Raw genomic sequence first — 17,789 nt, 5'->3', positions numbered from 1 at the left:
ATTATACGCCTTCATTAGCCAGCAGATAAATAACAGCATTGAAGTTACATAGGGTATTAGGGAAAATGTTCCACTCAAAAGCTAGGATAGATTTACAGCAATCTTCCTTGAAAATAAAAAGCATAAGAAATGGTATACATCTTACTTCAAGGTTTGCTCCCTTATGTAGAGCACAGGTGTCGAACTCCAGTCCTTGAGTACCAAATCCATGCCAGTGTATAGGATGGACTAACAAAGAAAGAAATGTGTTCTACCTGATGAACCACACCTTTCCTGATTAAACAGAAACTTAAGAGTAAAAGTTTTACTTACCTGAGGCTTCTAGCCGCCCTCTGCAGTCACCATGTGCCCGAACCGGTACTCTAGGATCTTCTAGGCCCCTGCTGCGGCTCAGTTTCGATTTTGCCTGGTGCCGACCACAGCGCCTATGCGGCCCTGGCCGCCCACTTCCTCATTCACGCTCCCGTTGCCTGGAGCTTCCTGCGCAGGTAATAGAGATTTACTCGTACTGCACCAGTGCAGGATGCTCCCAACGATGGGAGCATGAACAAGGACACACAGGCGCTGTGGCTGGCGACATGTTTCGTTGGCAAAAATCGAAACTAAGCCGCAGCGGGAGACCAGAGGTACCTAGAGTACCAGCGCAGGCACAGGGAGACTGCAGAGGGCTGGAAGAAGCCCCAGTTAAGACTGGCTTTTTTGTTCTGACCTAAGGTTCCCTTTAAGTCTCATCAGTTTGAGCTGTGCCTTCAAGGACTGGAGTTCAACATCACTGATGTAGAGAGTTGTGTTCCTTTGTATTTAGAGTGAATGAAAAAGTATGACAAATTCAAACAGTCACATAGGAAATTTTAGTTAAGGTAAAACAGTAGCAGATACTGACCTGTGTTATCCATCAGCGAAGGCAGAAAGTTTAGAATTGTTGAATGATAGTGAATCCTTGACAGTCCTTTCACACCAGGTCAGACTTTCCAAGGTATGTGAGAAGTGCTCAAAAGGCTTTATTCAACTTGTAAATCACTACAACATTTTGCAAACATTTATTTGTATTCGCAAAACAAGCTCTATGCATGCTATTACGCTACGATTTGTACTAAAAATAAAAAATAAAGAGAATCTCTTTAAATGTGCCTAACACTACAGAGCACAGCAAATATGGAGGGCTAAGCTTAAGCACACAACTCTGGCATAGCGAGCATGAAGAACAGTCACAGCAAAGAATGAAAGTCTATGGACAAAAGGCTACTGCTATTGCCTAAAGGTTTGTCATGTGGGATTTTTAGTGATGTGAGATGTCCACTAGGCTAGCGATGTGTTTGTTTAGCACTCTCCCCTGGTGCAGTAACAGCAGGCAGTAGTATGTTATTCATATGTGCACATGGCTTTTGAAGGACATAGCTGCCTGTCAGGACTCCACATGATGATAGTGGAGACCCTAAGGCCTGGTACACACTTTCAATTATGATTGGCCAATCACTGACCAATTTTACCTGTGTACTATGATGATATGACTAGACAACCTGCTCATAGTATTGAGAATTCTGTTAATTCATAATTGAAAGTGTGTACTAGGCTTGAGGCCTTGTTCACATTACAAATCGCCAGCGCTATCGCTGAGCGATTTGGTTATTTATTTTGCTTTGCGGTTAGAAAAGCGCTTTTCTAAGCACTTTTGTGGAGCGATGATTTTTTACACTTCCGAACTTCAGTCAGGAAGTGTACTCTAATCTGGAAATGAATGAATACAATGCATTTATTCATAAAAGTGCTCGGGAAATCACTATTCAAATCGCTTTTTCAAATCGCTTTGTGATTTCCCTATACTTTCTATTGAACAAAAAAGCTCATAAAATGGTACACGAGCTGAGTTTGCGATTCAATAGAAAGCTCAAGTATGAACACTCTCCTAGGAAATCCTTGCACAAGCGCTTTTGGAGCGATTTCAAAAATCACCAGCGCTTAAAAAATAAAAAAAAATAAAAAATGTTCATAGTGTGAACAAGCCCTTAGGGTGCACACAATGTAGATTGGTCAGTGATTGGCCAATTTTACCACAGTAGTTCATAAACTGTATATAAGGCTGAAATCCTAGGCAGATACAGTGATTTGTGCTTGAGAAAGGAACACATGTTTTGCTGTGTTACAAGTATCTATACATGGGACTTTATTACATCTGTGCCATTTATTAGTGATTCAGGTTGGAGTGAGCTCCGAGATGTCTCCCAGTGCATCACTGCTGAATATATGCAAATTAACCTTGTTGCCCTTAGAAGCTAAACACACCTCCAGAACCGCTGGAATGCAATGATGTGTCAGCTTGTTCATTTGTACAGAGCCATGATGCACTGACTCACTCCAACCTGAATTATCGCAAATTCTTTCTGTTTTAAGAAAGCAAACTTTTGTTTTCCATAGCCTTTTAGTAAGGGGGCTTTTAGGACCATTGTAGCCCCTCACACACTCCAATGAGTTCTGGTTCACCATGAGCTTGCTGGTTAGTCTGTGCTATTAATCACTGTATAAATGATCTGTGATTATACCCAAGAACAATAAATTAAAGTTGTATCTGTAAAATGGATGGTGCCAGAATGCTTTTTCTACAGTTTGATTAAGGTTAGGCATCAGTATTGGGAGCATTAAAGGACAACTGTAGCGAGAGGTAGGTAGAGACTGCCAGATTTATTTACTCTTAACCTTCCTGGCATTACATTTTCCCAGGATTTATGTGCAAAAAAATAATTTTCATAACTTTTTTTCCTGTAACTTGCCATAATGTGTCAAACAAGGGTCTAGTATACAGTGCAGGAGAGTATTGACATGTATGCATGTCAATACTGTTCACAGTATGTTTTGTATTGACATAACCATCAATACCATATTCTTGTTCAGGATTTACCGCTAAAAGTAATAGAGGCAGAGGTTCAGCAGGATAGCCAGGCGACTGGTATTACTCAAAAGGAAATAAATATGGCAGCCTCCATATACCGCTCGCTTCAGTTGTCCTTTAAGTGTAATAAAATATCTGTATTTTATTACTGTCAGTAGTGACAGATAGTGTACTGGTTAAGGGCACCGCCTTTGACAAGGGAGACCAGGGTTTGAATCCTGGCTAGTGTCAGTACCTATTCAGTAAGGAGTTCAAAGGCAAGACTCCCTAACACTGCAAGGTGGCCTCTTGAGCACGTTCCAGTGGCTGCAGCTCTTGAGCGCTTTGAATCCGAAAGGAGAAAAGCGCTATACAAATGTTTGGATTATTATTAGGTGATATTTTACTATTGTCATGTGCACTGAAATAGTAGAATAGCAGTAAATTTACCGATATTCTACCATAAAGTTTTCCCAAATTTCCATGACGCGCATTTTGCATGTACAGTATGTGTATTTCTGTGTAATAGGTTATTTTGTAGCATTTGTGAAACATCACATCATGGATTGGTCAGTTTTATAGAGCCTATAAGTCGATTAAAAAAAAAAAAAAATGAAAACAACTGAGGGCTCGTTCCCACTATCGCGAATCTGCATGCGTCCAACGCATGCAGATCCGCACATGTGATGCAAGTGGATGGGCCTGTTTCCACTGTAGCGTTGTTGAGGTGCGTTTTTTTCAGCGTGAAAAAAACGCACAAAAGAGCCAACGATTTCGCCTGCGTCGGGAATCCGTGCGAATCGCCGCTAATGTATTTAATAGTAAAAACGCATGCGTTTGTTACATGCGTTTTTACCCGCGATTTCGCGTGCGATTTCGCACCTTTTTCAATTTTATTTAGCCCTGGCAGTGTCATGGTTAATTTCGCATGGCACCCTGCCATGCGAAATCGCATGCGAAATCGCGGGTAAAAACGCATGTGGAAACGCATCCGCATGCGTTTTTACAAGCGTCGGAATGCGGCCGAAATCGCGTCGCAACAGTGGAAACAAGCCCTTAAAGGGAACCTAAACTGAGAAGGACATGCATTTTTCCTTTTAAAATAATACCAGTTGCCTGACTCTCCTGTGTCTCTAATACTTTCAGCCACAGCCCCAGATTAACCACTTAAAGGGAAGGTCCAAGCAAAAAAAAAAATGAGTTTCACTTACCTGGGGCTTCTACCAGCCCCATTTAGCCATCCTGTGCCCTCATAGTCACTCACTGCTGCTCCAGTCCCCCGCTGGCAGCTTTCTGACCTCGGAGGTCAGGGTCGCATTGCGTACATTTTTACGCATTCTCGCTAGTGCAGGAACATTAACATATACATTTTTACGCGTTAGTGGTGCAACGCATACATTTTTGTTCCTGCACTAGCTGGAATGCGTAAAAATGTATGCAATGCGGCCCTGACCTCCGAGGTCAGAAAGCTGCCAGCGAGGGACTGGAGCAGCAGTGCGTGACTACAAGGGCACAGGATGGCTACATGGGGCTGGTAGAAGCCCCAGGTAAGTGAAACTCATTTTTTTTTTTGCTTGGACCTTCCCTTTAAGCCCAACTGGACGAACATTCTCGTCCAGTTGGGCTGTGCACGCTCCCGCCACCGGCCATTAGCCCAGCGATCAATGAAAGGGATTATAGATCCCTTTCATTGATCGAAGCCCCCCGCAGAAAAGCCGACAGCGTCTCATCAGATACTGCGGTTTTTCTGAGTTCAAAAAGTTCCCCGTCTCCATTCTTGTTCCTGGGAGCGAGATCGATCGCCCCCAGGAGTTTTTGACTGTGGCCATCTTGTGGCCAAATAGTAAAACTACACCCACACCCACTTTTTATTAAATGAATAATTTTTTTTTTACATTTAAAATTAGCTGTTTACCTCCCACATCAAAAAATACCCAAATAATTTTTAATAAAAAATTAAAATAATAAAAAAAACAACAACCCATAAATCGTTACCCAAGGGTCTGTACTTTTTAAATATGCATGTCAAAGGAGTATATTAATATTTTTTTTTTAATTATGGGCTTGTAAATAGTGATGGACGCAAATTTAAAAAATGCACCTTTATATCCAAATAAAATATTGGCGCCATACATTGTGATAGGGACATAATTTAAATGGTGTAATAAGCGGGACAAATGGGCAAATAAAATACATGGGTTTTAAATATGGTAGCATGTATTAATTTCAAACTATAATGGCCAAAAGCTGAGAAATAATGATTTTTTTCCATTTCTTTCTTAATATTCCTGTTAATATGTATTTATAATAAATTAATTCTCAGCAAAATGTATCACCCAAAGAAAGCCTAATTGGTGGCGGAAAAAACAAGATATAGATCAATTCATTGTGATGAGTAGTGATAAAGTTATTGGCAAATGAATGGGAGGAGCAAGTTGCTCAGATGCAAAAAATAAACTGTACTTATCCGTTACCTGGGCGCATCCAGCAGGTGGCGCTAATTCCATTCATACTTCATTAATTCATAGAGGTGGCGCTATTTACATTAACACTTCACGTAACAAAAGCGTTAATGTAAGCGATTGTATTTTGTTTGAAGTGGCCATCTCGCTGTGTAACAGATGAAGCCGCCGGCGGGGACATGGCAGCCGGCGGGGACATGCGTGTCCCCCCAGAGTCGTTTGTCGCAAGAAAACAAGCAGGATTCCCTGTCGCAATGAACGACTCTGGGGGGATACGCATGTCCCCGCCGGCTGCCATGTCCCCGCCGGCGGCTTCATCTGTTACGCAGCGAGACGGCCACTTCAAACAAGATACAAATCGCTTACATTAACACTTTTGAATGAATGAATAAATGAATGAAGTATGAATGGAATTAGCGCCACCTGCCGGATGCGCCCGGCTAACGGATAAGTATCAAATAAACATCCCTTTGGGCTTAAGTGGTTAAGCATGCAGATCAGGTGCTCTGACTGAAGTCAGACTGGATTAGCTGCATGCTTGTTTCAGGTGTGTGATTCAGCCACTATTGCAGCAAAGAGATCAGCAGGACTACTAGGCAACTGGTATTGTTTAAAAGGAAACATCCATATCCCTCTCACTTTAGGTTCCCTTTAATGCTGTGTTTCTGGAGAGTACGCCTGCTTTATTGCGCAACAAGCTTGATGCAATATAAAACCATTTCTAATGTGACCATAGTTACAGCAGCCCTTGCAGCACTCTCCACCTTCTCCAAGTGGAGAACTGGTGCCCCCTATATGCATGCCAGTGCAACGACCTGCACCCAAGTGATGTTTGGTCAGGCCCAGTAGCTAAATACATATTGCCTAAAGGAAATAATGAATACGGACAGGACTAAAGCGAAGGAGGTGAAATAAAAAGTATGACCCCCATTTCAGAATACAAGCAGCAATTTGATACAAAGAATAGGAATTTTGCTATTGAGTTTTCTCCCAAAAAACAATTTTGTATCTTCTCTACAAAGTTACCTTTCAGCACTTTGCAATTGAAAATGTACCAAAAAGTAGCTAACCATGAAATCTCAACCTTATTTTGAGTATTTTCTTACTTGCTTGTGTCTTAAAGGATACCAAGTCGCCGGAGTAGGGCAGCACTGCACCTACACGTCTCGATTACGTCATGCGCAGATCGCTCCCAGCCGCAGTCTCGCTCTGTAGGATGGCCAGGCCAGCGCAGGTGCAGTGATGCCCTAACTCTGGCAACCCTGAAAAAGCTGCCGGAGAGGCTTTAGGTATGAAAGTAGGGGGCAAAGGAGAACGGGGGGGGGGGGGGGGGGGAGCGGTGGGAATCAGGACAGCTCACCATACATGCCTGCTCCCACTGTTTCTCATGTTTTGGGCTCTGGTATACTTTAAAGTGACTCTGTAACAAAAATTACAACGTTTTTTCTACCATCCTACAAGTTCCTAAACCTATTCTAATGTGATCTGGCTTGCTGCAGCTCTTTCTACTATAACCATCTCTGTAATAAATCAATGTATCTTTCCCCTGTCAGACTTGTCGGCCTGTGTCTGGAAGGCTGCCAAGTTCTTCAGTGTTGAACTGTTCCTCTATGCACACTCCAGTGTGTGTTTTATTTACATAAGCCAGCAGCTTCTCTGCTATCTTATCAGTGATAGAAGAGAGCTGGATAAAAATCCTCCTCTGGAGGCTGTGAAAGGAGCTGGTCTGTCACATACTAAGGAATTAACAACATAGGCAGAGCTGTCTGCAGGAAGCCTGTAATGTTCAGTGCATGAGAGAAGCTGGGGACAGAAGGTAAACACACACAAGTGATCTCTTGAGATTCAGAAGTAAGGCTGTATACAGCCTGCTTGTGTATGAATGTATTTTCTATGTGTGGACATACTGTACATCAACCTACTTCTTGTTTTGGTGGCCATTTTGTTTGTTTATAAACAAACTTTTTAAAACAGTTTTTGACTACTTTTAATGCGGCGGGGAGCGGTGAAATTGTGACAGAGGGTAATAGGAGATGTCCCCTAACGCACTGGTATGTTTACTTTTGTGCGATTTTAACAATACAGATTCTCTTTAAAATTAATTTTATTGATTGGATGTGAAAATATCTTCAGGGAGAAAACTCTGGAGAAAAAATTAATTAAATAGGGGCCAGAGTGTCATTTAAAGATCAAAATAAAGCTTAGTGTATACTTGGAAATCTCAGGATCTAGTTCTGGAATTTAAAATGCATGCTCAATTTTATTGGTTGATTTGTTGCATTCAACTTGCTCCTTTATGTACAATTCAACTTTTAAGAATATAGCAAATGTGTGTGTGCAGAGGAGAAAACTAATTTTTCAGGAATTAAGCATTTTACTGTAAAATGGAGAGATTTTAATATTATTACTACATTGACTTTGCATTACATTGAGCTATTTATTATCATCAGACACTAGTTTGATGGTTAGCATCCATTTACGGTGACAAATATGCAACAATGGGAAAAAGCAAGAATATCGCCAATACATTTTTCCACCACTGCATAATCGCACATTTCTGTACATCATGCCAGTGCTGCATTATGACTGAAATGGACATTGATTATTTGAGCAACTGCTTAATTTTGAAATAAGCCTTCCCCTCTATAGCCTTCTAAAGGAAAAAAAAAGCCTTCCAAAATATTAATCTTTGAAATGGTACAAGGTGTAAAATGAATGATCATCATCCCTCCAGCCACACATCAATACCAGAGGCCAGCATTTTTTCACTGTGACATTCTCCAACAGCTGTAACATTTATAGAGAGAAAGGGAAAAAAAATCAATGTGAACTATTTACAGAAGACAATTTCTAGCTGAAATGTACGCCGAGCTCAGCCATAAAGCCACTGTGTAAGCCGACAGTACTTTATATAAAGGCTCAGACACAGAATCTATGAAATATGCTCTAATGTCAAATGAATTCTAGGAAGGTTTAGCTGCTCTGAATTTGCCATTTTCTTTTACAACTAATTCCATTTTCTTACATGGCGTGACACTTCAGAAAACAATGTCTGAGATGTCACTGCGGATTTAGGTAAATTTGTTACCGTGCTTTTTAACCCATTAGAGTTGTAAGTTGGGCTTGGTTCACAGTCGTACTTCACACTACGGACGTATCGCATAGCATACACTAAAGCATACAGTTAATGAAAAGTATGCTTCACGGTTACTGTTTACACGCACATTTTACGGTAACTTACTGCCGCACTCCGCTATACTGCAACACAGCCACCGTACTGTGAACGTCACATAGGCGGAGCATTGCTGTGTGCTAAGCCCCATTACAAAGTGCCCACTGTGGCATCCATGTGATCAAGACGCCAGGAAATTTGGGCGCTGGGTGAAGCCCAACAAAAAGTCTCACCCTAACCACACAAATTTTCCAGCTATTTACAAAACTATTCCCCCACTAATAACCTAATTCAGTAGGGGAAGATGCAATTCAAGCTCCAGCTATAGCTGGTGTCTGAATTACGCTGTTTATAGTGTAATTTGTGCTCTGGCTATTGCTGGTTCCAATTACTCTGCATGCGCTGCTACAGCCGTAATTCATATTACGGCCTATGGTGGCACTAAATCTTGTGCACAGTGCTGCACCCTTTTTACCTGCCTCACCACTATGAAGTCGCCTAAGCTGGGGAACCTGGTAGTTAAAAAGGCTTAGGTATCTTTCACACCAAAAATCGCAAAACACAAACACGTTTTGCATTTCACAGTTTGCAATTTTCCCTGCAGCAGAACTGCGATTGCCTTTTAGAAAATCGGAAATGCATTAGTGTGAATGCATTCTTACGATTCCCATTGTAACTTTACTGTACTTTCGTTTTGAAAAATCACCAGCCTTTTCAAAAACCAATGCAATGCAGCCAGTGTGAAAAGGGCCCACAGTATTTACAATCCATACACAGGCCACACCGACCTCATATTGCCCACTAATTTAAAAAAAGTTATTATTCTTAAATACCAATTTTGCTGCCCAGTTGAAATCTGTGGACCTGGACGTCTCCTCCCCTCCCTCAGATTAACAACCCCTTTCACAATGACCATGCATTCTGTATGCTGTATACAGCAGGGTTGCTGATGCTGCCAGCTTCTCTTGCTTCTGCCTCTGCTCTCCAGCATCAGCCACACTTGCCTATCTTACCTGTCCAATAAAATCCCTGCTCCAAACTTTCTGCTACTTCTTACTAATCCCATGGTGGAGAGCTTCAGGAGTAATTGTATATATGGCATATACACCACTACTGGCGGTTAAGCACTTATAAATAAGAGTTGATTAAGATGTTGAGTAAAGTGAACTCTAATGTATTATAATTACATTATAGATCGGGGGAGGGGGGGATTTGGGCTTTTCCTTTAAAAACACAGCAGTATGACTTCTGTTCACAGGATCAATCAGCAATAAATATATTTCACCCCAGTGCCAATATGGGGGTAAGCCCCCCGCACACAGGCCCATATAGGCATTATACTTTTGTTGCACAAATTAGTATTTTAGGTAAAAACTCTGAGGTATGTACAGGTATCTCACATCCTAAATATGACTGGGGTGAATAGCAATCAGAAAGGCTTATGCAGAGGATAAGGGACACAAATGGGCCTTTAGACCTCCATATACACACTTTATGCACTAGGGGTGATTCTAGGCAGAAGACAGAAGCACCATAATAAATTAGAAAAGAAGAATTAGAGTCCCTTCAAACAACTACTGTATCTGCATTTACACTAACCATAAAAAAACATTGTGTCAGACTCTGGAAATCTACAAGTTATAACCATTAAATCTATATATTGCTTCAAGCAATTAATTTTGCTTTCTGCTTCGCAGTTTACAACCCCACTGCTGCTTTACTTCTCTCTCCCCCAGTCAGCAGGTGTGACAGGACAAGCACACAGTATCAGGAAAGGGGAGGGACCAGGGGAGGGTCTGAGGAAGAACACAGTCTTCACTTCTCTCTGCCTTAATCAGCAGGTGTGACAGGACAGGCACTTACAGTATCAGGAAAGGGGAGGGACCAGGGGAGGGTCTGAGGAAGAACACAGGCTTCACTTCTCTTTGCCTCAGTCAGCAGGTGTGACAGGACAGACACTTACAGTATCAGGAAAGGGACCAGGGGGAGGGTCTGAGGAAGAACACAGGCTTCACTTCTCTCTGCCTCAGTCAGCAGGTGTGACAGGATAAGCACACAGTATCAGAAAAGGGGATGGACCAGGGGAGGGTCTGAGGAAAAACACAGGCTTCACTTTTCTCTGCCTTAATCAGCAGGTGTGACAGGACAGGCACTTACAGTATCAGGAAAGGGGAGGGACCAGGGGAGGGTCTGAGGAAGAACACAGGCTTCACTTCTCTCTGCCTCAGTCAGCAGGTGTGACAGGACAGGCACTTACAGTATCAGGAAAGGGGAGGGACCAGGGGAGGGTCTGAGGAAGAACACAGGCTTCACTTCTCTCTGCTTCAATCAGCAGGTGTGACAGGACAGGCACTTGCAGTATCAGGAAAGGGGAGGGACCAGGGGGAAGGTCTGAGGAAGAACACAGGCTTTTATCATAATAACTAGCTTGATGTTGCGCTAAGTAAAATAGGATATTGTGCAAAAAAACCTGCCAAATAAAAATCAAATTGCAAAGCTTGTGTGTCATACTTTAAGCGAATACCAAAATACATGTTTTCCTGCTACTTCTCCAGCAGTCTCGCTGAATGTGCAAAGATGACAAATGCCTACACATCATTTTACCAAAGTTCCCAATTTATCTGCAATGTGTGCAATGCAAAGTCTGTGTCACCTATTACATTCCATTCCGATAATATAACAGCAGCAATACTGCAGAAGAAAAACACATCGAGAGAGTAACCCATTGCCTCCTGCAACAACGTGTAGGAAAAGTGCATGTTCACAGATCCAGCCGCCCGGACGAGCAAAAGCTGCTCTACACCGATTGTCTGTAATCATCGATTTAAAACAGAATACATAATAGCAACTGAATCTTCCTGAAATCTTTTGCTTCTCAAGAAATCAATAACTTCCAGTACATTTCAAGGACCCAATCAATTGGGCACAGGAGAGCATCTCAGCATGAAGCAGAGCTTTATCTTCCAGAGCCGCTACTGAAATTAATAGCCGAATTCTAGGAATATTTTATTCTAGCTTTCCATTCCACTTGCCTAAGGAAATCCTCAACGTTGGGGACTAAATAACACCCTCCAAGTAGGAGTCCTTCGTGCATCAGGTGTAGAATTGTGCTTTATGATACCTTCCCCATCCTAAGGCTTCAAACTTTCTTCCATAGAGAAGAATAGAGAGGCGAATGAGTGGCAGGTCTAAACACTTCCCACAATGCATCCAGTCTCTCTAGCTTCACTACTACCACAAACAAGTTTCTACCACTGCAGAGAATGGGAGGGTGTGGTAAGTGACGGTAACAACTAAGCTTGCCCATTCCAAAAAAAATTAAAGGTAAGAAGTGATTGGTGCTTTTGTTATGGCAAAGCCGGAAGTCGGCCAAAGTGGAACTGGCATTTCTCAGGATGGCCAATTTAGCTATAGCCTACTAACGTGCAGAATAGCTTTTCTGCCATTTCACTATTTGCCTGGTGTGGTGTCACTTTCTTGGATATGACAGAATCTGGAGAGGTAGGAAGGTTAGGGTTAGGCAGAGTAGAGGGGGAGGTTAGTGGTAGGCACAGAAGAGGGAAGGTCTTGGGCGGCAGCCATCTGAGAACAGCTGACTGTTGGCAAAGGGGAATCCCATGCATTGTACAATAAAAAGCAACAGTGTCGGCTTTTTTCCCTGCTGCGGAAAACCAAACATTGCTACCAGTAGAGTGCGATTGTGCATTGGGAAGCATCATGTGCGATTTTGCGTTGCAGAAAACGCCTGCGATTTTTGGCAAGTGTGGCCATAGCCTAAGGCAGAAGAGAGCAGAGATTAGCGTTAGGCACTAAAGCGGTGAAAGTTAGTCTTAGGCATAGGCCTGCAGGTTGCACATTCAGAAGAAAATGCTTTTTTCGTCACTTTACCATCCAAGGTACGATGTAATCTCTTACATCTGACCTTGGCCACTTCCCCTTCGTTGGCCAATTTGGGATCTGGCCACACTTCTGGCTTTGGCCATAACATTTACAGCACACTCATTTAGATGGACTGTCAAAAGCCGGCTGCAGCAATAACACTGCAGTACTCTGCCAGAAGTCTATGGGGCCCTGGCCAGAAAAAGCATGACAGTGCAAGGGTAGGCTATGAAGATAGGCTTTAAAGTTTACTGTGATTTTGTCTCCTTGCTGTTAATCAAATACACAATTATAGATTGAGGTCTGCATCCTTGGTGGGGTTGGTGGTAGAGATTTTTTTTTTTTGTAAATTTTTTATTGATTTTAATAATTTGACAAAAACATCACGTTTAACACACACACCAAAAAAAAGGTGGGCCCACACGCAGGTGAGCTACAGAACTCATTACAGACTTACATTCATGACCACCGCGTACCATCCTGACCCACCCCTAACCCCCCCTCCCCTCCCCCCTTTGCTCGTCCTAGTTTATATCAGGTAAAAACATTTGCAGTCTATTGCAGCTATTACATATAAAGTATATTTTGTCTGTCAACATGCATTTACAGACTTTGCAACGTGTTACCCACCCTCATTCTCTTAGGACGTATCCTTATTACTTGTCCAAGGTTTCCAGACTTTATCAAACTTTTGTGGGCACCCTCTAGCCAAATACGCAGCTTTATAAAGATGCAGTGAGTCATTAATTAGTTTCTTCCAGAATTGAATTGAAGGAGCTTCTGACTTCTTCCAATTGAGAATAATTGCTTTCCTATAGTAATACAGTAGCAACCCTATTAGTGACCTTTGAGCGTGTGTAGGAGCCAGTCTGGTGGTGTCCCCCAGAATACAATATAACGGATTAACTGGTATATTGGTTTTGGTAATCTTCTTAACGTATTCACAGATATCTATCCACTTAGAAGCAATGTTAGGACAACTCCACACCATATGGTCTAGATCTGCATCACTAGCATTACATCTCCTGCAATTTATCGGGTTCAATCTATCAAATCTGGACAATTTAGAGGGGATAAGGTATGCTTTATGTAAAATTTTAAACTGTATCAGTCTATCTCTGGTCGCAATTAAGTATTGGAAGGGTTTTATCCACACATCTTCCCACTCCTCATCATCCAGACTTGGTATGAGATTTGTCCATGCATTTTTATAGGTAGTAAGGCGGGGTTCAGTTAATAGAATTATATGTTGATATATCGTCGACATGGGTTTACTGAGGTTTTCAGTTAGTATGATATCCTCAATCTCAGATGTTGCGAGTCTAAGCGGGACTCCACCAAACTGGGCTCTGAAGGCATGGCGTAGTTGCAGGAAGCGAAAAAAATGTGTATTAGGGAGTGAAAAAGCCTCTTTTAGAGAATCAAATTGTATTAGCTGTCCAGCTTGGACAATATGCTGCAAATGTGACACTCCTTTTGATATCCAAATTATAGGATCTGGGATTGTAAAGAATTGTGATAATTTTGGGTTGTTCCAAATAGGGGTGTTGGGAGAGAATTTGTTATCTGGAGGTCGGGTCCACTTATGCACTAAATCCCAAGCTTTTATAACGACTCTCATATTATTAGTTAGTGGATATGGTGCAGTGGTCCCTCTATATAATATTTGTTTTAAAGCTTCAAAGGAGCCCAGCAGAGCAGCATCCAGGACAGTTGCAGCATTTGTGTCATCTTGGGACATCCACTGGTGGTAGAGATTTAACATCTTATTGTGCCTAGTCAGATAAGGCATCATCAAGCAGATACAGTACATCTGGAGCTATTGTGGGCTTTTATCAACATTTACAAAGCTATCAGTTCTGGCCCCAACACTAACTGCACCACACTGTCATAGTTGCATCTAAAAACTCCAAGCATTGAGTCCTAAGTGAACGTGAATGGTAAGTGCTTTATAGATTATTTAGGACATGTCCCAGGCTGCAAAGATGATGGACCTTACCTGGTAATGTGTGTCAGAAGGAGGTGACCAGACATGGCCATACGACTGCACTTTGTGCAAAATATAAATTCTATAAAAGAATATTGTTTGCATAGCACCATTAGAGACTTGTACGGAGGTTTGTTTGCAACACAGAAGAATTTCTAGCAAGAAACACCTTTGAAAGTGATCATGCATAGTTTCTCCATGTGTAGACAGACACAGATAAAAATTATATAGAACACTTTTTAAGCTTCAACATACTAAACTATTCACTTTAAATTGATTGCTTTTATAGGTCCTGTATATTTAAAACGTTAACAAAAAAAAACAGCAGAACAACTATGGTTTAATTTGTTGTGCATGGCGTGAAGACTGCCTTGTGTACCATGTATACCTAGAATAAAATGGTTTAATCTGTCTCCGCCTGTCTAGGTGTGAACACATCTCTGCCTAGTAGAGAGGAAAGAACATAAAATAGGGAAAGGGATCAGCGCAATATATCTGAGCAGGATAGACGAGGAGGGGACTCTCACATCTGAGAGACATGGTTTCTGGAGCAGTATAAAGCCCTTGGCTTTAATTCCAAAGTGAAATATGTTGCCTGCAGGCTATTATTTGTAACATTACACATCGCTCTAAATAAAGATTTCCTTTTACTAAACAGAATTGCAGAGAAATAAAGCAATACCTGCCAGGGAAACAAATTATATAAAAACAAAAGGGCATTTCTCAAAAAGACCAAACTTTTTTTTCCTATTAAATTCCAATTCTGACACATATATTTGCGTCCTGATTATTAAAAGTCACTTCAAGAAAAAGTTAAAGGGGCAGTTTAGTGAAAACTATTATTTTCCATTAATCACATATCAGTTATTTAATAAGGAGAGCATACGTTTCTCCATAGACCTTGTGTTAAAAAAGTAGAAAACACTACTTCTGCTTTTTAAGACAGCTGAGCTGCATCATTAGCATACTAAGCAACGGACTTTACTGATAGTAGCAGACATTCCAGCTGATTTATAACGGCTGGCTCACTCACTACAGAGAGCTGTGCTGTTCTCACATGTAACTAGCTAAGTAAATAGATAAACAGGGTGCTAAGTAAGCAACTAATTAGTAGCCTGTTTTATCTATTTACTTAGCTAGTTACATGTGAGAACAGCAGGGCTCTCTGTAGTGAGTGAGCCAGCCATTATAAATCAGCTAAAATGTTTGCTACTATCAGTGAAGTCCGTCGCTTAGTATGCTAATGATGCAGCTCAGCTGTCTTAAAAAGCAGAAATATTGATATTATCTAATTTATTTTTTTTTAACACAAGGTCTATGGAGAAACGTATGCTCTCCTTATTAAATAACTGATATGTGATTAATGGAAAATAATAATTTTCACTAAACTGCCCCTTTAAATATATCAGTGGATTGTCAGTGCCGAAAGCCAGGAATATTTCCCTAGTGTAATGAAAAAAATAAAAAAAATAAAAATGGAGGCATCTTTATTAGCACCATTGTTTTTTGAAGCACTATAGTGCTGGATTCAAGCCCTACACTACTTGTATGACATTTCTATGTTAATCTGAATGACTGGATACCCTGTCTGTCTCCTTTAACCACCTGAGGACTGTAGTGTTAACCCCCCCCCCCCTAGTGACCAGGACATTTATTACTAAAATGGCCACAGCAGCTTTAAAGAGAATCTGTATTGTTAAAATCGCACAAAAGTAAACATACCAGTGCGTTAGGGGACATCTCCTATTACCCTCTGTCACAATTTCGCCGCTCCTCGCCGCATTAAAAGTGGTTAAAAACAGTTTTAAAAAGTTTGTTTATAAACAAACAAAATGGCCACCAAAACAGGAAGTAGGTTGATGTACAGTATGTCCACACATAGAAAATACATTCATACACAAGCAGGCTGTATACACCCTTCCTTTTGAATCTCAAGAGATCATTTGTGTGTTTCTTTCCCCCTGCAGCTATCTTCCACTGAAGTGTCAGGCTGTTTCTTCCTGCAGAGTGCAGACAGCTCTGCCTGTATGTAATTCCTCAGTATGTGAAAGCCCAGCCAGCTCAGAGGAGGATTTATCCAGCTTGTAAAAGATAAGAGAGAAGAGAGAAGCTGTCCTAATCTAAATAATACACAGGCAGTGTGCAGAGAGGGGCCTGGAGGGGGGAGATGCATCACAGAACCACAACACTGAAGAACTTGGCAGCCTTCCAGACACAGGCTGACAAGTCTGACAAGAGAGAGATAAGTTGATTTATTACAGAGATGGTGATAGTAGAACGTGCTGCAGTAAGCCAGAACACATTAGAATAGCTTTTGGAGCTTGTAGGATGATAAAAAACAGGATGCAATTTTTGTTACGGGGTCTCTTTAAGGCCAAGCTGCAGGGCCGAACAACTCAGCACACGAGTGATTCCCCCCCCCCTTTTTCTCCCCACCAACAGAGCTCTCTGTTGATGAGGTCTGATCGCCCCCCAGGTGTTTGTTTTTTTGTAACTATTTATTTAATTAAATTTTTAATAAAGTTTACTTTTTTTTTTTTAATTTGTCTTATATCCCTCCCTCCCCCAGCCAGCCAATCAGCGTGATCAGCTGTCATAGGCTTTAGCCTATGACAGCCGATCACTATTTTGCCTGCCAGGGGGACAGCCGTGTCACACGGCTGTCCCCAGTACAGTGCTGCTGCAGATCGCAGCGCTGTATAAAGTAATTAGACGGCGGTTTCACCGTCAACAGTCTCCCGAGCGGCTATTGATGCTCGGAGATTAAGAGCGGGGCAGGGCGGAGCTCTGCCTGCGCGCAATCTCCTGCTAGCCCCATAGACAGCCATTCACACCAATCGGCGTGGAGAGGTCCTGGGGTTGCCGCACTGCTCACGGCAATTGGGGTGGAGCAGTCGGCAAGTAGTTAATCCAAAGGCCTACAAGGCAGTGTGTGAGCGATGAGGCTTGGTTCATACTTCAGCCTATAAACGTTCTGATCCACGCAATGGAGCACAATGGATGACAGACAAATAGACCGTTCCTAGGCCAGTGATCTGCAAACTTGGCTCTCCAGCTGTTATGAAACTACAAGTCCCACAATGCATTGCAGGAGTCTGACAGCAACAGTCATGATTCATAAAGGCAAATGCATTGTGGGACTTGTAGTTCCTTAACAGCTGGAGAGCCGAGTTTGCAGATCACTGTCCTAGGCCAAATATGGGATTCTGTTAAAAACCTGTGCTCGATATGTCAGTTCTGTCCAGTGTAGTAACAGAACATAAAGTCACAATCTTCACGACTTTTCCGGACAGTGAACAGAAGTCAGACAAGTTATAACCATTCTCTTATGACATGTCCAATGCAACAGACATATCTGAATATATTCTCCGTGGGACTTCTATTCCATGGATGGTGAAAGCATATTTGCTCTCTGGTTGAACT

The 17,789-nt window shown here is 41.9% G+C and overlaps 1 protein-coding gene across 2 annotated transcripts in view; it reads right to left on the bottom strand.

Annotated features, from left to right (window-relative positions):
* DTNA (dystrobrevin alpha) overlaps nucleotides 1-17,789 on the bottom strand; it is a 348,338-nt gene that overhangs the window by 264,450 nt on the left and 66,099 nt on the right. The window lies entirely within an intron of this gene.

Source organism: Hyperolius riggenbachi, chromosome 5 (assembly GCF_040937935.1).
Source record: "Hyperolius riggenbachi isolate aHypRig1 chromosome 5, aHypRig1.pri, whole genome shotgun sequence".
Taxonomy (NCBI): Eukaryota; Metazoa; Chordata; class Amphibia; order Anura; family Hyperoliidae; genus Hyperolius; species Hyperolius riggenbachi.
The sequence above is the reverse complement of the archived record's forward strand: the minus strand, read 5'-3'. Positions and strand labels throughout refer to the sequence as shown.